Here is a 20,342-nt window from a genome sequence, read left to right as displayed (position 1 = left end):
ATAAGGAAGTGCTAGGTCTCCAGTCGGGTCCCTCCCACTATCGCCAGACCTGTGAAAACGTACTGCGTGTGCACACGGTCGGCAAATTCTGGAGAACATATCTGCAAGGTTTCGTTATCCTGAATTTTAGAATCCCAAAATCCCAAAACTACGTTATCCGTCATAATCCACCACCCTTCTGACCTGTTCCAAGGGCAAATAGGGCAACCTAAAAACATGCTATCATTGGTTGCAATGTGAATATCACGTTCTAATCGTATTCAAATTGAATCCTTTTTTCCCCCCAAGTTTATTTTTAATCCATTACAGTTAAACGCCACATTATTAACATAGACGTACCTGAAAGCCAGGAGCTAGGGAGCCAGCAGGGAACCTAACGCGTTTTCAGCATTGTGTGATAATGAATTAAAGGCGCTGCAGGACATTATTAAATTGAAAGGTTTTGTCTCATATTTGGGTCAATTAATTTCAAGCCATGTGCGAAACGTCGTGACAGAATTAACTTTTTATCCCCATTGCATTTTTTTTCTATCCCGTATTATTTGAACCAACCAGCTTTTTAAATTATATTTTTTTTCTGCAAGATTGTTAATGTTTCTCTTTTTGAAGTTTGAACCATCAGCCACACTGATGGGACTGAAATTTGGACATTCGCACATATTGATCAATACCGTATTGTTCATATGGAAAGACTATAGCAATAATAATAATAATAATAATAATAATAATAATAATAATAATAATAATAATAATATGAATTAGCAATACCCTCAAACAAAAAACACACTTCTGCTTCTGTGGTCATGTTTTTTTTATGATTGGTGAAGTGTTTTTTTGTTTGTTTGTTTGTTTTTGTTTTTCCAGAAAAGATTATATAGGCCTATCTGTACTGCTGATGATTCATAAAATAAATTATTTAAAGATAATGCATCAAAGGTATATACTTTCAACCTTTGATATTAAATGCAAACAGACAAATCAAATTAGAGGTATACCATTTATACTTAGAAATCTTTGTATTTACTCTACATCCTTGCACATATCTCTAATGCTGGAATTGTACTCCACCGTTTAAATTCGCATGAGCAATTATTTATAGCCTCTCCCTCTATAATTGCATTCTGTGCCCTTTAAACACATTTTCCCAATGTCTGTATTTAGTAGAACAATAAGAGTACAGCAGATGTTCTGTTGAGAAACAGCATTGCCTGGATTTTAATAAAAGCAAGGGATTTTGTTTTGACCCCAGCTCCTTTCACATTAGCTTTTTTTTTAATTCTTGGGAAGAAAATAATAATTACACTCATATTAATCAGTGATTCTTTCAGTTATTTGGTTTCCTATCAATAACGTTGTAAACACCTTTTGTCCCCTGTAATTCTCTTCCATATTGAGTCAGCCTCTTTTGGAAGGGTCAGCAAGGCTCACTTCACCACGTAAATTCTCCTGCATTATTATTATTATTATTATTATTATTATTATTATTATTATTATTATTATTATTATTATTATTATTAATAATAATAATAATAATATTGTTGTTGTTGTTGTTGTTATTATTATTATTATTATTGGTGGCACAGTGATTAGTGCTGCTGCCTCACAGCTCTAGGGGTCCCAGATTCGAGTCCCAGCTTGGGGTGTGTGGAGTGCGGGGAGTCTGTGTGGAGTTTGCATGTTGTCCCTGTGTCCGCATGGGTTTTCTCTGGGCACTCTGGTTTCCTCCCACCGTCCAAACACATGCAGGTTAGGTGAATTGGCTTATCTAAATTGCCCTGTGTGTGTTGCCCAGTGATGGACTGGCATCCTGTCCTGGGTGTATTCCTTGTGCCCTATGCCTGCCAGGATTGGCTCTGGCTTCCCCCATGACCCTCACCTTTCCCTCATTGCCATAAGTATGTGTTTGTAAGGAGCTTATGATTTCATGAGGGTTCTAAGAGAGGTTATTTAAAGCTGGAGAGTTGATCCTATACTATTTTATTTTTTTTACCAAAAAGATTAACACATAATAAAGACAGTTAACTTGGGAATTACTGCAGAGCAGGGGGACGACTGGTGACTGTCAGAGTTTTAGGATGGAGAAAGATCACCATCAATCAAGGCAATCTTTTACAAGGATTTGATTGCATCTCCACATCCACCTGTAAAACTACAAAATACCATTAGTATGGAAGATTCCAATTCATTTCATGGATCACAAGGATGGTGGTGTAACACTGGGACTTGGGAAGGTCAGTGATGAAGTCAATGGCAATATGAGACCAGGGTCACTGTGGTGTTGGAAGAGGCTCCAGTAGACCTGCTGGTAGTTGCCAGGGTGTTTTCGATTGTGCACACATCTGACATGCCGCCACGAATTGAGCCACCTATTGTGACAGTGCTGGCCACCAGAACTTCCTCTGGATCAGGGAGATGGTCCAATGAACCCCAGGATGTACAGACACGGGAGAAGAATGGAGCAAGTGCATCAGCTGAGACCGTATCGAGGCAGGGACATAGGTCACACTTGAGGGACAGTCGGGAGGTGCTGGGTCAGTGGACAGCACCTGCTGGATTTGGGTCATCAAGTCTAATAGGTGCCACAACGCATGCAGGGGAAAGTATGGGTCTGTGGAAATATGAACAGCGTTGGCATCATACAACCTGGATATCGCATCTGCCTTGGTGTTCTTGGAGCCCGGGCTGTAGGTAAGGGTGAAATCAAAATGTGTGAAGAAGAGTGCCCACCACGCCTGTCGGGGGTTGAGCCGTTTTGCAGAATGTATGTACTCCAGGTTGCAGGTGGTCAGTAAGCACCAGAAAAGAATGATGAGTACACTCCAACCAGTGATGCAACTCTTCAAAAACCAGTTTGACGGACAACAGTTCCCGGTTCCCGAAATCATACTTTCATTTTGCGGAAAAGAGTTTCCTAGAAAAGAAAGCACAAGGAAAGAGTTTTTGTGCTTGTCCGTGAGGTTGCGATAGGTCAGCCCCAACCCCGGACTCTGAGGCATCTACTTACTCAACAAAGGGAAGTGAGGGATCTGGATGCTTCAGGATGGAAGCCGTATTGAAGAGGGTCTTGAGCAGTGCAAAAGCAGTAAAAGCAGCGGCCGTCCAGGCGAGACTGCGGGCGGAACCCTTGAGAAGAGAGGTTAATGAAACGCCGATAGAAGTTGGCAAATCCCAGGAATCTTTGCAGCTCTTTAACCGTTCGAGGCTGAGGCCAGTCCATAACCACTTTCACCTTGTGGAGATCCATATGAACTCCCTCAGCATCGATGACATATCCCAAGAAGCCAACACGCTCACTGTGGAACTCGCATTTTTCAGCCATCATATACAGTCCATTTTCAAGGAGGCTGCGCAGAACCTGGCGAACATGAGAGGACAAGATAAGATAAGATAAGAAGATAAGAATATCATGGATCTACACAATCACAAAGAGGTTCAGGTACTTTCGCAGGACATCACTGACAAATGCCTGGAAAACTGACAGGGCATTGGCCAAACCGAAAGGCATGACGAGATATTCGTAATGTCCACCACTTGTCAGGAAAGCAGTCTTCCACTCATCCCCTTTCCGTACTTTGAACAAATTGTAAGCACTGTGCAGGTCCAACTTCGTAATAAAGCGAGCTCCGCGAACCTGTTCCAGAGCAGCCGGCACCAGAGGAAGGGGATATCTGTATTTGACAGTGATGTCATTCAGACCTCGATAGTCAATGCATGGATGCAATCCTCCATCTTTTTTCGACACCAAGAAGAAACTGGCAGCGGCAGGTGACGTAGATGGCTGAATGATCCCCAGTTCCAATGCCTCCAGTATATAGCTGTCCATTGCCTGGGAGGGAGAGAGGGTAGATGCATCATATGGGAGGAGCCGTTCCAGGATGCTTCGGCTTTAGTGAACACAGCTGCCAGGTTGTGGTAGTCGGATGGAAAGGTGGGAGGCATGGACAGAGAAGGGCGTTTGATGTGGGTGGCTCTACAAGGCAACAACAGGCATCGGGAGAAGCATTGTGAGCCCCAAGTGAGGATATCACTGTCGGTCCAGGAAATGGTAGGGTTGTAGAAGGTTTACCAGGGGACCTCAACACAAGGAGGGACAGTTCTTCCCGATGAAGCATGCCAATTTGCATGGATAGGGGTTTGATGTGATGGGAAACATGACCAGAGCCTATGGGTTGATTGTTTATTGCCTTGATATGAAGTGAGGGTGTTCACGGGATGAGAGGAATGTCCAAGTGTTCTACTGTTGCTTGGGAGATGAAGTTCCCAGCCGACCCAGAGTCAATCAAAGCAGACGCAAACACACTGTCAGTTCCCCACGTGAGCTTAACACGAATGATACTCTGTGCCTGGGTAAACAGAGGACAATGTCCTGAACTCAAGGAAGAAGTAAGTGGTGAGTCTGGGCGAACAGGACAAACATCATGGAAGTGCCCCTCTTGGCCACAGTAAAGGCAGAGGTGCTATCGTAATCTCCTCCATCTCTCCCAGTTTTTCAGTTGCGTGCATCCTAGTTGCATTGATTTGCAGTTAGGACTGGATCGTGGCATTTGAGGAGGTTTGGAAGGCTGACCTGGGAAGTCAATCGTGGAATGTCGTCGTGCCCTGAGGAGGTTGTCTAAGCGAACAGCCAACTGGATGATCTCCTCTAAACCCAGGTCCTCATCCTGATTGCAAATCGACATGCAGTCCCTGTCTGAACACGACAAGCAGGGCAAGTTCATTCCAACAACTGCTTGCAGCCAGAGTCCAGAACCAGAGCGCATAATCCGCTGCTGAGGAGGTGCCCCTTCAAAGGGTCAGAAACTGCTCACCCGCACCCCTCCCTTCAGCTGGATGGTTGAAGAAATCTTTGAAATGAGCCAGGAAGGTCCCCAAGGAGCGTGTGATGGTCCCTTGATGTTTCCACACCGCCGACGCCCACTGCAAGGCTTTTCTGGTCAAAAGGGGGATGACAAAAGCGATTCTTGCAGCGTCATCTGGGAAGGCAGGGGGCAGATTGATGGAGTACAGGGAACATTACAGTTGGAATCCCTCACATCTGTCAGGAGTGACATCAAATTTCTCCGGAATAGGAAGGTGAACAGACCATGGCATCGCTACGGGTACTGCAGGGGGAGCCACAGTCACTGCTGGAGGTGCAGGTACAGCGCTCAATGGTGTTCCCTGCAACAGTTGATTGAGGGTATCAGCAATCTGTTGTAGCTTCGTGTCATGATCTTCTAACCAAGCATCCCGAGCTGCCATGATGGTTTTTATGCTCCGCTGGGTCCATTGTTAGGCTATGTCTTCTGTAACAAAGGACTGCCATGGCGGGGAATGCAGTTGCGGAGTGAGAGGTGGTCAGGAACGGGCTGGGGTCAATGCCGGCAAACAGAAAAGTCCAGGGAAATCCAGAAGTCATTGTCGATAAGGCAAGCAGGGGGTTAATGATCAGGTGAACAGGCTGGTAGGGAGAATCCAGGAATTGGTGGTCGAGGAACACATGGAGGTCATAAACAGGCAATCAAGAACAAAGGAACTACTGAGAAATGCAACATGAACGAAGACAACACTTAGCAGTGAATGGAAGTCACAGAGGGGTTTATATGTGTAGCAGAGGACAGTGAAAGAGAGTGCTGGTCCAATGGGAGTTTGAGGATGATAGAACAAGTGCACATGGTGCAGAGAAATGTTAAGTGGCTGATTGCTGGGGAATGTGAGGGTTTAGAAATCCGGTGATTTGCGGGATGTGTGGGATACAGGCATTTGTTTAGAGTAAAAAAATAAATAATAATAATTATTTTTCAGAAAACATTATCCAAGACAATCTATATGGTTTGCAATCACCTATGGAATGTCATACATATATACCAGTGGTCTCCAGCCCTAGTCCCGAAGAGCCCCTATCCAGCAGGTTTTAGAGGTCACCCTTGTATCACCAAGTTATAAACACCTGGAAGTATTTCATTCTGATAAATGAAGCAGGTGGTTTCATGAATTCAGTCCTTTAGAAACTGTTGGAGCAATGATCTGAATACCTGCAGCCTCCTGATGGAAGAATTCCCTTGGTTGGCTTTGTAGCGTAAGGTACACTTATACATTTCAATTAAAGAAGTGAATTTATAGTATGACCTTATCATGAATCCTGGAATCTTGTAGAACTCAATTTCTGTAATAATTGGACGCAGACACCAATTCCAAAGATATAAATTGTCAAATGTATTCAAAATCAAAGACTAAATGTAGCACTACACTAATTATACAAAAGGGAAAAACTAATTAAAATTCAACTCTAGATCAACAAATCAAAGACAAATCACTTCCGTGACCAAATCAAAGACCATGGGATTGCATATGATATCAAACAAATCGTTAAACAAAAAGGTTATAAACACATTGACTACAATACCGGTTAGTAAGACGAAGGTGAATCTCTCATTAGTATTGTTAGTTGGACATTAAATAACTACGCAGGTTAGTATTTATGTCAGGTAACTTCTCGTTATATATATATCAGTCTCATTTACGTTTTGGTGCCAAGAAAGATCCTATCATTACTTGTTACCACAATTTCCCTTAACTGATTATTATCCAATGATTAAGGATAGGCAGGGCCACCAATAATCTAATGTCTATTAACTTGTGTCAATTTCAGACTAAACAGTTAAACAAGAATGAGAAGATATTTGACAGATTTTATTTCTAAAATTATCAACAAAACAGTTTAATGCAACACACATTTATATTTAAGCAAAACTAAATGATATTACACATTCTAGAGTTATGAATCACAGATTAACATTTCTATTTGATTTCTCAAATGTCATGAATCACAAACTCCAAACTGTTAAACTTATCTGAACTTTGTCGCAGAGAGGCCTCTCTGGCTTCGGGCTCAGATAACAGCACACGGCACGAGGTCCGTGTGGTTTGGAACAAAGGCAGTCCGGTTCGGCTTTGTCCAGTAACTTCCACTCAGTCGATGCACCTGGAAGTTGGGGTTTCGCGAAACAGAGTCTTTTCCAAACAGATTTTCCACTGGTTTGAAGGCTCCAAGGTTGTGCACAAAATCTTCGTCTCTCACCGTACTAATTTGAAGACAATGTCTTTGAGGAAAGCAGGGCCCTGTTTGATTCCAAGGGTCGAGTTTCTTAAGACTCAATAGCTATTTAAATGACTGACTTGGTCAATTGTCCAGCTGTAAAACTCCACTGATCAGGTGGGCACAGGCGGGCAGCGCAGTCTGTAAAGTTCTTTATTTAATAAAGTCCTTTAAAATAATTCTTCGTATGGCTCAATCTCCTTCTCCCAGTTTAACTCTTCTGTTGCTGGCAAAGACTTCGTTGATTTCTGGTTCCGGTTCTGGCAACAGAGCTACAGGTTGAGCTGTGGCAGCGAGTTACTGGTTTAGGTGAGAGAGAGAGAGAGAGAGAGAGAGAGAGAGAGAGAGAGAGAGACCATGCACTGTTCTTTATACGCCTGTCAGATCAATAGGTGATTGGTTCTTGAGTTTGTGAGATTGGATTTCGGTTTCAGCCCCCAGTGTCCTATTGGAGGGGGGCTTGATTTATCAATCCATGGAAATGCCGGTTGGCCCGGGTGTCGGGATTTCGGCTCTCGTCCATTTCAAAGAGTTTTTATTACCTACAGGCTCCCTTCTCCAGACATCTCACAGCAGGATTCCAAACTATTTGGCCTATTCTCAGTGCCATCCTCCCACAACTGTCACTTTGATGTAAACCAGTCCCACGCTTTAAGGAAATCTGATAACTTTGGGGGGAGAGGTCTTCCTTAGATCGGTGCTTCAGCTCAGAGCTAAAATGCTCTTATCAAAATACACCCAACATAATGCTACAGATTGCTTAATTGATTAATATACTACCATGTGTTCCCAGTATTTAGACACTGGTGATTTAAGGTGACTGTGACAGGCCGCTGTCTGTCACGGCACGGCTGCTGCTGACGCTCGCTGATTAGGTGCTCATGTGCCGCAGCTGTGTTGTCCGCTCCCTCGCAAACAGGCTGCGGACCCATGGCTGCGGGGAATGAGCAACCCGTTTTGTGGACATCTGTGTGTTTGTTTTGCTTTTGTTTTTCCCCCTGATTGTGTAAAGGATGAGCCTGAACTGTAATAAAGCCTGGACACTACGGAACCCGAGACTCTCTCTCTCCCCATCGTTTGTGTCCGGCTTTCACAGTGACCTATAAGATTAAGTGGATTGGGGCTCTCCAGTACCAGGGTGGAGACCACTGATGTAGGTTATACAATATTACAAGGTGTTGGTACATCATTATAAAAAAATTATCTACACATTGCAGTTAAAAAAATTATGATTGGACCGGTCTGCAAGTATAATCTAAACAGATGTGTCATAAGGAGGTGTTGAAAGGACAGCGAACGGTTCTGTTAGTGCTAGAAGCTGGAGTGTTCAGCTAAGAATAAATCCTGCTGAGTATTACAATCACCCAATGGCAAAAGCAGTTATCACACTTGGATAAGGGCAACTGAAGTTCAACACATTGCAGACTGAAGCCTCTTCAATGGCAGTGCAACAATATTCAAAGCATCAGCATGGCAGGCTCATCCATTGTTAAGGTACAAACACTTCCCAGAGAAGTGAACCCTTCGATTTCCCTGGACTAGGCTAACCCAGCGCCGCCAGTGCAGGATGGTGGATCCTCCGCAGGATACGAGCTCGGGAAGTAAAGTCACAGACTCAAAGAATGTTTCGCCTGTTTGTTCTTGGGGCGTTTTGCCTTCAGTTTTGCCTTCAGCAAGTGAAATGCTGCTCAATTGCATTCAGGACAGGTGACTAACTTGGCCATTGCAGAACATTCCACTTCTTTGCCTTTAAAAAGTCTTGGGTTGCTTTCACAGTATGCTTCAGGTCATTGTCTATCTGCACTTTGAAGCACTGTCCAATGAGTTTTGAAGCATTTGGCTGAATCTGAGCAGACAATATAGCCCTAAACACTTCAGAATTCATCCTGCTGCTTTTGTCAGCAGTCATGTCACCAATAAATACAGGGGAACCAGTTCCCTTGGCAGCCATACATGCCCATGGCCATAACAATACCTCCACCATGCTTCACAGATGAGGTGATATGTTTTGGATCATGAGCAGTTGCTTCCCTTCTCCATATTCTTCTCTTCCCATCATTCTGGTACAAGTTGATCTTTGTCTCATCTGTTCATAGGATGTTGTTCCAGAACTGTACAGGGATATATATATATATATATATATATATATATATATATATATATACACTCACCTAAAGGATTATTAGGAACACCTGTTCAATTTCTCATTAATGCAATTATCTAACCAACCAATCACATGGCAGTTGCTTCAATGCATTTAGGGGTGTGGTCCTGATCAAGACAATCTCCTGAACTCCAAACTGAATGTCTGAATGGGAAAGAAAGGTGATTTAAGCAATTTTGAGCGTGGCATGGTTGTTGCTGCCAGACGGGCCGGTCTGAGTATTTCACAATCTGCTCAGTTACTGGGATTTTCACGCACAACCATTTCTAGGGTTTACAAAGAATGGTGTGAAAAGGGAAAAACATCCAGTATGCGGCAGTCCTGTGGGCGAAAATGCCTTGTTGATGCTAGAGGTCAGAGGAGAATGGGCCGACTGATTCAAGCTGATAGAAGAGCAACTTTGACTGAAATAACCACTCGTTACAACCGAGGTATGCAGCAAAGCATTTGTGAAGCCACAACACGTACAACCTTGAGGCGGATGGGCTACAACAGCAGAAGACCCCACCGGGTACCACTCATCTCCACTACAAATAGGAAAAAGAGGCTACAATTTGCACAAGCTCACCAAAATTGGACAGTTGAAGACTGGAAAAATGTTGCCTGGTCTGATGAGTCTGGATTTCTGTTGAGACATTCAGATGGTAGAGTCAGAATTTGGTGTAAACAGAATGAGAACATGGATCCATCATGCCTTGTTACCACTGTGCAGGCTGGTGGTGGTGGTGTAATGGTGTGGGGGATGTTTTCTTGGCACACTTTAGGCCCCTTAGTGCCAATTGGGCATCGTTTAAATGCCACGGCCTACCTGAGCATTGTTTCTGACCATGTCCATCCCTTTATGACCACCATGTACCCATCCTCTGATGGCTACTTCCAGCAGGATAATGCACCATGTCACAAAGGTCGAATCATTTCAAATTGGTTTCTTGAACATGACAATGAGTTCACTGTACTAAACTGGCCCCCACAGTCACCAGATCTCAACCCAATAGACCATCTTTGGGATGTGGTGGAACGGGAGCTTCGTGCCCTGGATGTGCATCCCACAAATCTCCATCAACTGCAAGATTCTATCCTATCAATATGGGCCAACATTTCTAAAGAATGCTTTCAGCACCTTGTAGAATCAATGCCACGTAGAATTAAGGCAGTTCTGAAGGCGAAAGGGGGTCAAACACAGTATTAGTATGGTGTTCCTAATAATCCTTTAGGTGAGTGTATATATATATATCCAAGCCATAGTTAAAGTCCAAATCCAAAAAAGTCAATTTGCAATACAAAAACTGACTCTTGTATCGCATCATTAAGGTACAGGAGAATATCACTGAACAGCTGCTAGTACCAGGACCCTTCTATGACACAGCATTATAACTGGCACACACACATCTCCTCAGCGCCCACCTCTGAGAAGAGAAAACCAGAGAACATATCATATGATGGTTCTCCCAGCATGGGATACACATGGCAGTACAGCAATATTGTCAACAGTGCTTTGTGTATCAGCAACTCCCAAACTCCCAAACCGGCATTCAGGAGCCCTTTGATTCCATTTCCCATCATAAAAACACCTTACGACAGCATCACAATGGACCTGGTGGGCCCTCTGGCAGGGTCATCATCAGTGCAGTGTCATCAATACATCCTTGCAATAATGAATTACACCACCCAGTACCCAGAACCTATTCCTCTGCGCACAATGGCATCAAAGAACACTGTCAAATAACTTTGCCTAAAATTTCCAGAATTGTATCTGAATAGCCAACAAAATACTCACAGATTAAGGGACTGCCTTCATGTTCATTATTATGAAAGATCTCTGCCGTCTGCTACAAGTGAAGCAAATAAGGACTTCAGTATACCATCCCCAAACAGACGGTTTGTTAGAGCACTTTAATCAGACGCTGTAGGCAATGTTACAGAAAATGGACAGAAAAAGACAGAAAGAATTGGGATTAGTTATTGCCCTACGTCATGTTTGCCATCAGAAACATGCCCCTGGCTTCTACAGGATTTTCACCTTTCAAGTTGCTGTACAGAAGACAGCCCCCAGAACATTTAGACCTAGTGAAGGAAACCTGGGAAGAACAGCCCTGTCCCCAGCAATCTCTAATAAAACATGTCAATGACATGAGAGAGTGCATCAAGACTGTCAATGCCCCTGGTCATGGAACACAGGCAGCAGGCACAACAAACCCAGTAATTCAATTATAACCACAGTGCACAGCCATGGCAGTTTCAACCAAGGGATCAAGTACTCATTCCCACTACATTTAAAGCAAGCTGGAGGGGCCCCTACTAAGTATAGGAGAAGGTGGCACTATGGGGGTTATACCCGGTTATCAAGCAGAGTATCATTGTGATATCATTATGTCCGCCTTCGCCTCCAACCCCTCCCTGGATTTCCTCACTCTCACTGAGACATGGATCTCCCCGGACAACTCAAACACCCCTGCTGCCTTATCCTTTCTGTTTGTCCTGTCCCACTCCCCTCGTCTTACCGGGCGGGGAGGAGGAACAGGGCTCCTGCTCTCCCCTTCTTTCCTCTTCTCTGTCTCCCCCTCTCTCTCCTCTATCACGACCCACAGCTTTGAATTCCATGCAATGGAAATCACCTCTCCCTCTCAGCTCTTCCTTCTAGTTCTCTACCATCCCCCCGGTCCACTCACCTCCTTCCTGGATGAACTCGACTTCCTTCTCTCCTCCCTCCCCTCACTGTCGCCACCTACCATCCTCCTGGGAGACTTCAACATCCACCTCTCCAATCCTTCCCACTGTGTCAGATTTCTTCCTCTCCTTCACTCCTTTAACTTCTCTCTCTCCCCGTCTCCCCCCACTCACAGGGCAGGCCGCCAGCTAGACCTTATCTTCTCTAGAGGCTGCTCCCCTTCGACACTCTCCGTGACACCCATGGACATCTCAGACCACCACTTAATCTCCTTCTCCCTTTCCCTCCCCTCCCTCCCCACTCCACCCACTCCATCTGTCACCTTCCACCGTAATCACCGCTCTGTCTTCCCCTCCACCCTTGGTTCCACTGCTCTCACTCTCTTACCTTCCATTGACTGTTTTTCCCATCTATCAACTGTGCTACCTCCTCTTTATTCTCCTCCCTCAACTCCTCCCTTGACTCTCTCTGTCCTCTCAAGTCCTGCCCGTCCCTCCCCTCCTCAGCCTTGGCTCTCTGCTGTTCTCCGCTCAATCTGAACTAGTCTGCGTGCTGCCGAACAGAAGTGGAAAAGGACCAAACTCCCAGCTCTCAAAGACTCTCGAGCGGGCGGTCCACCCTCAGCTCTCTGCCTTTCTGTCCCAACACTCACTCCTTCATCCTCTGCAATCTGGCTTCCGCACATCTCACTCCACTGAGACTGCTCTCCTGGCATTCACTGACTCCCTCAGCTGTGCTTGGGCAGCCTCCCTCTCCTCAGTCCTGATCCTCCTTGATCTCTCCGCAACATTTGACACCGTTGATCACTCCATTCTCCTCTCCTGCCTCGCTGACCTTGGGATCTCTGGGACTGCTCTCACCTGGTTCTCTCCTACCTCAGCGACCGGACCTACCAAGTGACATGGCGAGGTTCCTCATCCACCCCCCAGCCTCTCCTCACAGGCGTACCCCAAGGCTCTGTCCACGGCCCCCTCCTGTTCTCTCTCTACACTCGCTCCCTGGGCCCCCTCATCGCATCCCATGGTTTCTCCTACCACTTCTATGCTGACGATGCCCAGATCTTCCTGTCTTTTCCCTCTTCTGACCATCTCATTCCCTCTCGCATCTCTTCCTGCTATCTCCGCCTGGATGCACTCGCACCACTTCAAACTCAACCTCTGCAAATTGGATCTCCTGTTTTTTCCCCACTCTTCTTCACCTTCTGCTGATCTCTCCATCTCAATCCCCTTGAAATCCACCACACTCTCTCCTTCTTCTTCCTCTAAAAATCTAGGATTCATCCTCAATCCTGCGCTCTCCTACACTTCTACACTCCTCACCACACTGACACGCACCTGTAGATTCTTCCTGAGCAACATACGCAGAATCCGTCCCTTCCTCACCGACTACTCGACTCAGCTGCTCGTCCAGTCACTGGTCCTCTCCCGCCTGGACTACTACAACTCACTCCTGGCCGGCCTGCCTGCAACTACTACTCGCCCGCTCCAGCTCATCCAGAACTCTGTGGCTCGTCTGGTATTCTCTCTGCCCCGATTTGCACACGCTACTCCACTGCTCCGCTCTCTCCAATGGCTCCTGATACCGACACGCATTCAGTTCAAGACAATGACCCTCACCTACCGCTGTCTTGACCACACTGGACCAAGCTACCTTCAGTCCCTCATCTCTCCATACATCCCCTCCGGACCACTGCGCTCTCCGGTGCCAGAAGACTAACTCTGCGTCCTCTCCACTCTCCTTTCTCCAGAGCCCGCTCCTTCTCATCCCTGGCCCCTAAATGGTGGAATGACCTTCCCACCGAAGTCAAAACAGCAGAGTCCTTGACTTCCTTCCGGCGCTTACTCAAGACACATCTTTTCAGACAGTACTTGTAATATTAGTCCTTTTAATCCCTGCTAGATAGCACTTCATAGCATTTTATCATGCTTCTTGCGTTATTCATTGATTTCCTCCTTGCTTCCTTTCCCGTAACCCTTGACTGTGACCTTACATTTTGTGACAGCACTTACTTTCCAGGATGTATGTCCACACTTACTGTACTTAACTGTATAAATTGGAAGTTGTAAAATGTATTATATCTTGAATTGCTTTGTTTAATGTAAATTTGAATTTGTAATGTTTGATGCCTTGTACTTAACTGTATTCTTGCACTTTGTATTGCACTTATGTTGTAAGTCACCCTGGATAAGGGTGTCTGCCAGGAAATAAAAATAAAGAAATAAATAATAGTAATAATAATAATGCAGTGGAACTAAGGACCTCCCCATGAGGCTCCGGCACTCCTCGGACCAAGGTGGGGGTGATTTACTCAGAGCCCAATTACCTGCTCCCCTCCTCGATAAAACAGGGAAATATCAGACTTCCTGGTTGGGTAGGCAGGAGGTGAGCCTGGGAGAGGAGTGTGTGCAGGATTGAGAGATTGAGAGCGAGATACTATATTAGCTAAAACCTAACCCTTATTTTAATCTAAAGTTCCTTTAATGATATGACCAAAATAGAGTCAAAATAGAGGGACACTAGTTAGAGAACCAATGGCAAACTGTGATGACAATATGGTTAGCTTTGAGGCATACTTCCAAAAAACAAGGACCAAGTCTAAAACAATGGGCTACAACTTTAGAAAAGCAAACCTTGAAGGTATGGAGCACACTGGATACAGATTCAGTTGAAAACAGATGGTTATATTTTAAGAATATACTACTTGAGGCTCAGGAACAAACTGGAACAAACTCTCCAGTGAAGTGGTTGAAGCTGAAAACTTGGAAACATTTAAAAATAGACTGGATAGGATCCTTGGATCACTTAGTTATTAATGGACAACAAACAAGCAGGGTGGGTCGAATGGCCTCCTCTCGTTTGTAAACTTTATTATGTTCTTATGTTCTTATGATTAGGGTTTCTTTCACATGATCACGTTTATTCAATATTTTTCTTTCCATTTTGATTTGTGTAATGTTTTTGGTTAGATCATCCACAGAAAGAAACATTAATTATCTTATCTATGAGAAAATGAGAGCAGTACAGCTCTAAAGCAAGGAGAGTGTAACAGCCGGACACAATATGCGGGGAGAGAGAGTCTCGGGTTTCAGCGGTGTCCAACTTTATTGAGCTTCAGGCTTGTCCAGGGGGAACACACACAATCAGGGGGAAAAACAAAAGCAAAACAAGAAAACAAACATCCACACAAACATGGTGCTCCGGGCAGCCAGGAGTTGTAGTGGCAGTCCTCCCTCTCATCGGTTAGCTCCCCTATTTGGCGAAGGAGAAAGATTAAATAGACAGAGCAGTCGCCACGGTGCTCATTGCCTGCAGCCTGTTTGCGAGGGAGCGGACAACAGTGGCCTGTCACACCCCCCCCCCCAGAAAAGGACTGCCCAACAGGCGGGCTGGGAGAGAGAGAGGAGGGAGAAGAGGAAGGGATGGGAGAGGAAGTCGGCGTTGAGGTGTTGAGGGCCGGGGCGGTGATGGACTCGGAAGTTGAAGTCCTGCAGGGCGAGATACCACCGGGTGATGCAGTGGTTGGAGTCCTTCATGCGGTGCAGCCACTGCAGGAGGGCGTGGTATGTTTCCAGGGCGAAGGGGCACCCCAATTCTTTAAAAGGACCATGCCTTCCGAGGCGTCGGTCTGTAAAATAAAGGGGAGAGAGAAGTCAGGACATTTTAATACAGGGTGTTGGAAGAAGCGGTCCTCAATAGCCTGGAAAGCCACCTGGCACTGCTCCGTGCACTGGACCATATCTGGAGCACCTTTTCATGTCAGTTCGGTCAGGGCATAAGCCAGGGTGGCAAAGTCTGGCAGAAACCGGTGATAATATCCAGCAAACCCCAAAAACTGCTGAACTTCCTTGTTGGACTTAGGAGGTGGACAGGAGGTGATACTGGTTACCTTGTCAACTACTGGCAGTAACTGTCCCCCCCCTAAGAGGTACCCCAGATACTTGGTCTCCCTCCTCCCAACTGCGCACTTGCCTGGGTTTGCCGTGAGCCCCGCCTGCTGAAGGGACCGGAGCACAGCTGCTACGTGGACGAGGTGGCTGTTCCAGTCCCTACTGAAAATCACCACATCGTCCAAGTAAGCAGAGGCATATGGTTGGTGGGGCTTGAGTACACAGTCCATCAGCCTTTGGAAAGTGGCCAGAGCTTCGTGCAGCCCAAAAATCCTGAGGAGTGGAGAAAGCGGTTTTCTCTCGGGACACTGGACTGAGGGGGATTTGCCAGTATCCCTTGGTTAAGTTCAGTGTCGTAAAAAAGTGTTTTGTTAAAGCACTCCACTAGGCCATTGGTTTGGGGATGATAGATTGATGTTCTGATGGATTTGATCCCCAACAGCCTATAGAGATCACACATCATGCGTGACATGAAGGGAGTGCCCTGATCTGTCAGGATTTCCTTTTGGATCCCCACCTGTAGTGAAGACCTTAAACAGCTCCTCGGTGATCCTAGTTGCTGACATTGTCCATAGAGGAATCGCTTCTGGGTACCGAGTGGCATAATCTACTATGACCAGCACAAACTGATACCCTGCGGAGCTTTTCTCTAACGGACTGATCAAGTCCATACCAATGCGCTCAAATGGTATTTCCATGAGAGGTAGCGGTACCAGCGGGGCTCTTGGTACTGCACTAGCATTGGTCTTTTGGCACTTCGGACAGGCCGCACACCATTTTTCTACTTCCTTTTTGATGCCTGGCCAGAAGAATTGGTCCGTTATTCGATTTAAGGTCTTGTCAGGACCCAGGTGACCTGCCACAGGTACTTTGTGTGCGGAGAGAAACACAAAGCGCCTGTGTAAATGTGGTACCAGCAATTGTTTCGTGACCGGGTCCTCCCCTCGATTTTTGGTTATACAGTAAATCTTTTTCTATATGGAACTGGGGATACGAGCGCGCCCTCTATGCATTCACTATGTGACCGTCAACAACTGCAACCTGGTCGTATAAACGACCCAGGACATCATTCCGTGACTGATCCAGAGCGAAATCGGAAACCCGGGAGAAGACGGGATCCGGGGCTGTGCCAGAGGTGTTGGCCCTCCTGATGGAAGAAGGAGAGAGCTGCTGTTCCTTCCCCCGGGTCTGACAGAGAACTGTCGGCTGCTGCATGAATGGAGTCAGAGAGAAGGCTGTCCCCACCCCACTCATCGCCGGCAGCCACTAATGGTGATCGGCCCCCAGAGCCATGTCCCAATTGTGCCCCAGCCAAATCAGACAACGAGAGCCTAGGATCTTTAATGTTGGACAGAAATTCACAACAATCCCGCCTAGGACTACCGGGAATGGCAAACGAGGGGTGAGCCCCACGTTCATTTTATACGTTTCCCCACCAATCACCATGGTCACCTGGGCCATGGGGTACCAGTGTATGTCCCCTTGAATATACCGTATAGCGACTTTAGTACCTCGCCTACTGGTGCCCCCGAGGAGCCAGGCCATCCTGGACTAGCGTCTTGCTACAGCAAGAGTCCAGGAGGGCCTTGACTTCACGTTCCCCGATTCTTACCGGTACCGTTGAAGTCTTTTGCTGAACCGAAGTGAGCGGAGGGGCGAGCAGCACAAACAGTGGAGTAATGCATTTTCACCAGCGGGCACTCGGCCAGGCGATGTCCAGGCTGCCCACAACGCCAGCACGTCATCGTAGCTGTTCCAGGGCACCGCACACTACCGGGAGAGAGAGAAAAAGAAGGAGCTAAGGAGACAGATTTGTGTTTGGGACGGACAGGGGAAAAAGGGAAAGCGGATTGGGGAGAGAGGAACGGGGGTTTTCGGTGCCATGTTGGCATCCGGGTGGGTCGGGTCAGAGGAGGTCTTGGGAATGGGTGGGAGGGTTTCCGCCTCCAGGCATCGGAAGGTGGCATCGTCCCAAGCAGCGATCCTCCCCCATCTTCGGGATCCTCAAGCCAGCCCAAGCTGGGTTCGCTCAGCCACAGCAGGGTTAGAAGCAGGAGCTGGTGCTCGGAGTTGCTGTTGCAGCGTCTCCAGGGTTTGTTGCTACTGCGCCTGCAGCCTCACTACTGCGGCCAGCAACTGCTCCACCACAGATGCCTCCATCGCTGTCCTTCGCACCAGGTAGGGAGTTCAGGGTAAGTCAGCCATGGAGCTTCCCCACATCGGCCACCAAATGTAATAGCCGGACACAATACGCAGGGAGAGAGAGAGTCTCAGGTTTCGGCGGTGTCCGGCTTTATTGAGCTTCAGGCTCGTCCAGGGGGAACACACATAATCAGGGGGAAAAACAAAAGCAAAACAAGAAAACAAACCTCCACACAAACGGGGTGCTCCGGGCAGTCAGGAGTTGTAGTGGTAGTCCTCCCTCTCATCGGTTAGCTCCCCTATCCGGCAAAGGAGAGAGATTAAATAGACGGAGCACAGCTGCTGCTGACATCACAGTCGCCATGGTGCTCATTGCCCGCAGCCGTAAGTCCGCAGCGTTTGCGAGGGAGCGGACAACACGGCTGTGGCACATGAGCACCTAATCAGTGAGCATCAGCAGCAGCCGTGCCGTGACAGACAGCAGCCTGTCACAGAGAGAAACCTAATTTCTTTGAAATGCCAGTCTGATGTGGCTTCACTGAAACAAACCTTTCTGGTGTGTGGCTACCCTGAAACAAAGAGAAGAGCGTTAGTTATGGTCAGAAAGGTCATATCCCTGACACAGAAACCATATCTCTGAATGACACCCTAGATATTAAAATGTATTACAATAAAAAAAAAAGTTTATTTTAGAAAGAAATTGATTAGTTAAAAAACAAAAAAATCTATTTTGTCAAGGCAGGACATTCTCAACAGATTGATAGATTGTAATCCATCCATTTTTGAAACCACTTATTCTGGTGAGGGTTGCTGCAGCCAATCCCAGCAGGCATAGGGTGCAAGGCAGGAATACACCCAGGACAGGATGCCAGTCCATCCTAGGACAGCACTAACACACACACACAGCAATTTAGCAAAGCCAATTAACCTAACTCACATGTCTTTGGATGGTGGGAGGAAACCAGAGTGACCGGAGAAAACCCATGCGGACGTGGGGAGAACATGCAAACTCCATACAGACAGGCCCCTGAGCCAAGACTTAAACCCAGGACCCTGGACCTGTGAGACAGCAGCACTAGCCACCGTGCCATGTGCCACCTGATAGATTATAATACATTACAATAAATATTGTTCTGAAGTTTGTACGATTATGTTGTTATAAATGCTATTCAGATCAGCAATTAAAACTCATCTCTATGTTAAATGAGTCTGCTCTGCAGTTACTTTTCCAAAGCTGTCCTAGCAACGTCTGTACAGATGTTCAATCTGCAATCCAGCTGTGAAAAAGTCTCTCAAACTAATGTTGGGAATAGGGTATGAATGAAGTCTTCCCATGTGGAATACCTACATATGTGTGAGGTGTGAGAGTGGGGGGTTTGCCCGATTTCATGCAGTTCTCCATTGTGAGGTCCTGGTCGGTGATGGCTGTGGCAGCAGGATGAGAGTATGACCAGGTCCAAAGGAAATAACAGAACACCAGGAAAGACTGAAGCAGTGGGGAAATTTGGGAAATAATGTGATAACTGTTACTAGTAAAAATACTAGGTTACTTTTTATTTTAAGGATATAGTTTTTTAGGTATTCTCTGTGTTATGACATATTTGGCATCCCCTGGAATCCTGCATCCCCTGAGTGATTGCACATGCGCAGTTTCAAGCATTGTAATATAACTACTATGAACAATAAGAAGTCTTCACTTTAAAAAATATTTCAATTCAAATTACAATGTATGTAGCTTTATTTTCAATTGGAATAAATGTGCATGATTAATAATCTACCTTTTTTATGTAATAAAGCATGCACAGATGGGCGAAAAGTAATGAATGTGCAATTCTCCTTCAACTGTGCATGCGCAATCAGTCAAGGGATACAGGATTCCAGGGAATGCCAAATATGTCATAACACCTGCACTAGCTGGATCTTTTAGTATTTTTGTCAGGATTTTGTAATCGTTCTTTGTGTCTTATATCCTAGAGCATCACTCAGTTTTGATGATTTTAAGGTTGTAATATTGTTAATTTTAGCTGGTCCTTTCCTTCAGAAATGCTGGATTTAATTGTAAAATGATCTCTTACTCATGTCGTACATTTGACATTTCACTTAATTTTCACCAATATTGCACATTGTTTTAGGTTGATGATGATGATTATTATTAATGTTTCACTGCTATGTTGTGTAGATTTTTTACACATTTTATTACTTTTTCAGAGCACCACCAATTTATACCTAATTTATCTTTGTCTGAAACACACCCATTCCATCAGTCAGCCTGGACACATAGCAATTTAATTAAGTGGACGCAGCTGTACTGACCTGTATTTCAGCCAGGTTTTCAGTGGGCAGGGGAGTGTGGAACAGAGAGCAGGGAGCAATAAATGGGATGTGGCCAGAGAGAGGGTTATC

The 20,342-nt window shown here is 45.8% G+C and overlaps 1 pseudogene; it reads left to right on the top strand.

The window, feature by feature from the left end:
* The first annotated feature begins 11,612 nt into the window (after positions 1-11,612).
* LOC136713184 (uncharacterized) lies at positions 11,613-12,479 on the top strand (annotated as a pseudogene).
* Positions 12,480-20,342: the final 7,863 nt, after the last annotated feature.

Source organism: Amia ocellicauda, chromosome 2 (assembly GCF_036373705.1).
Source record: "Amia ocellicauda isolate fAmiCal2 chromosome 2, fAmiCal2.hap1, whole genome shotgun sequence".
In the NCBI taxonomy this organism is placed as follows: domain Eukaryota; kingdom Metazoa; phylum Chordata; class Actinopteri; order Amiiformes; family Amiidae; genus Amia; species Amia ocellicauda.
Note: the sequence above shows the minus strand (reverse complement) of the source record. Positions and strands in the feature narration are given on the sequence as shown.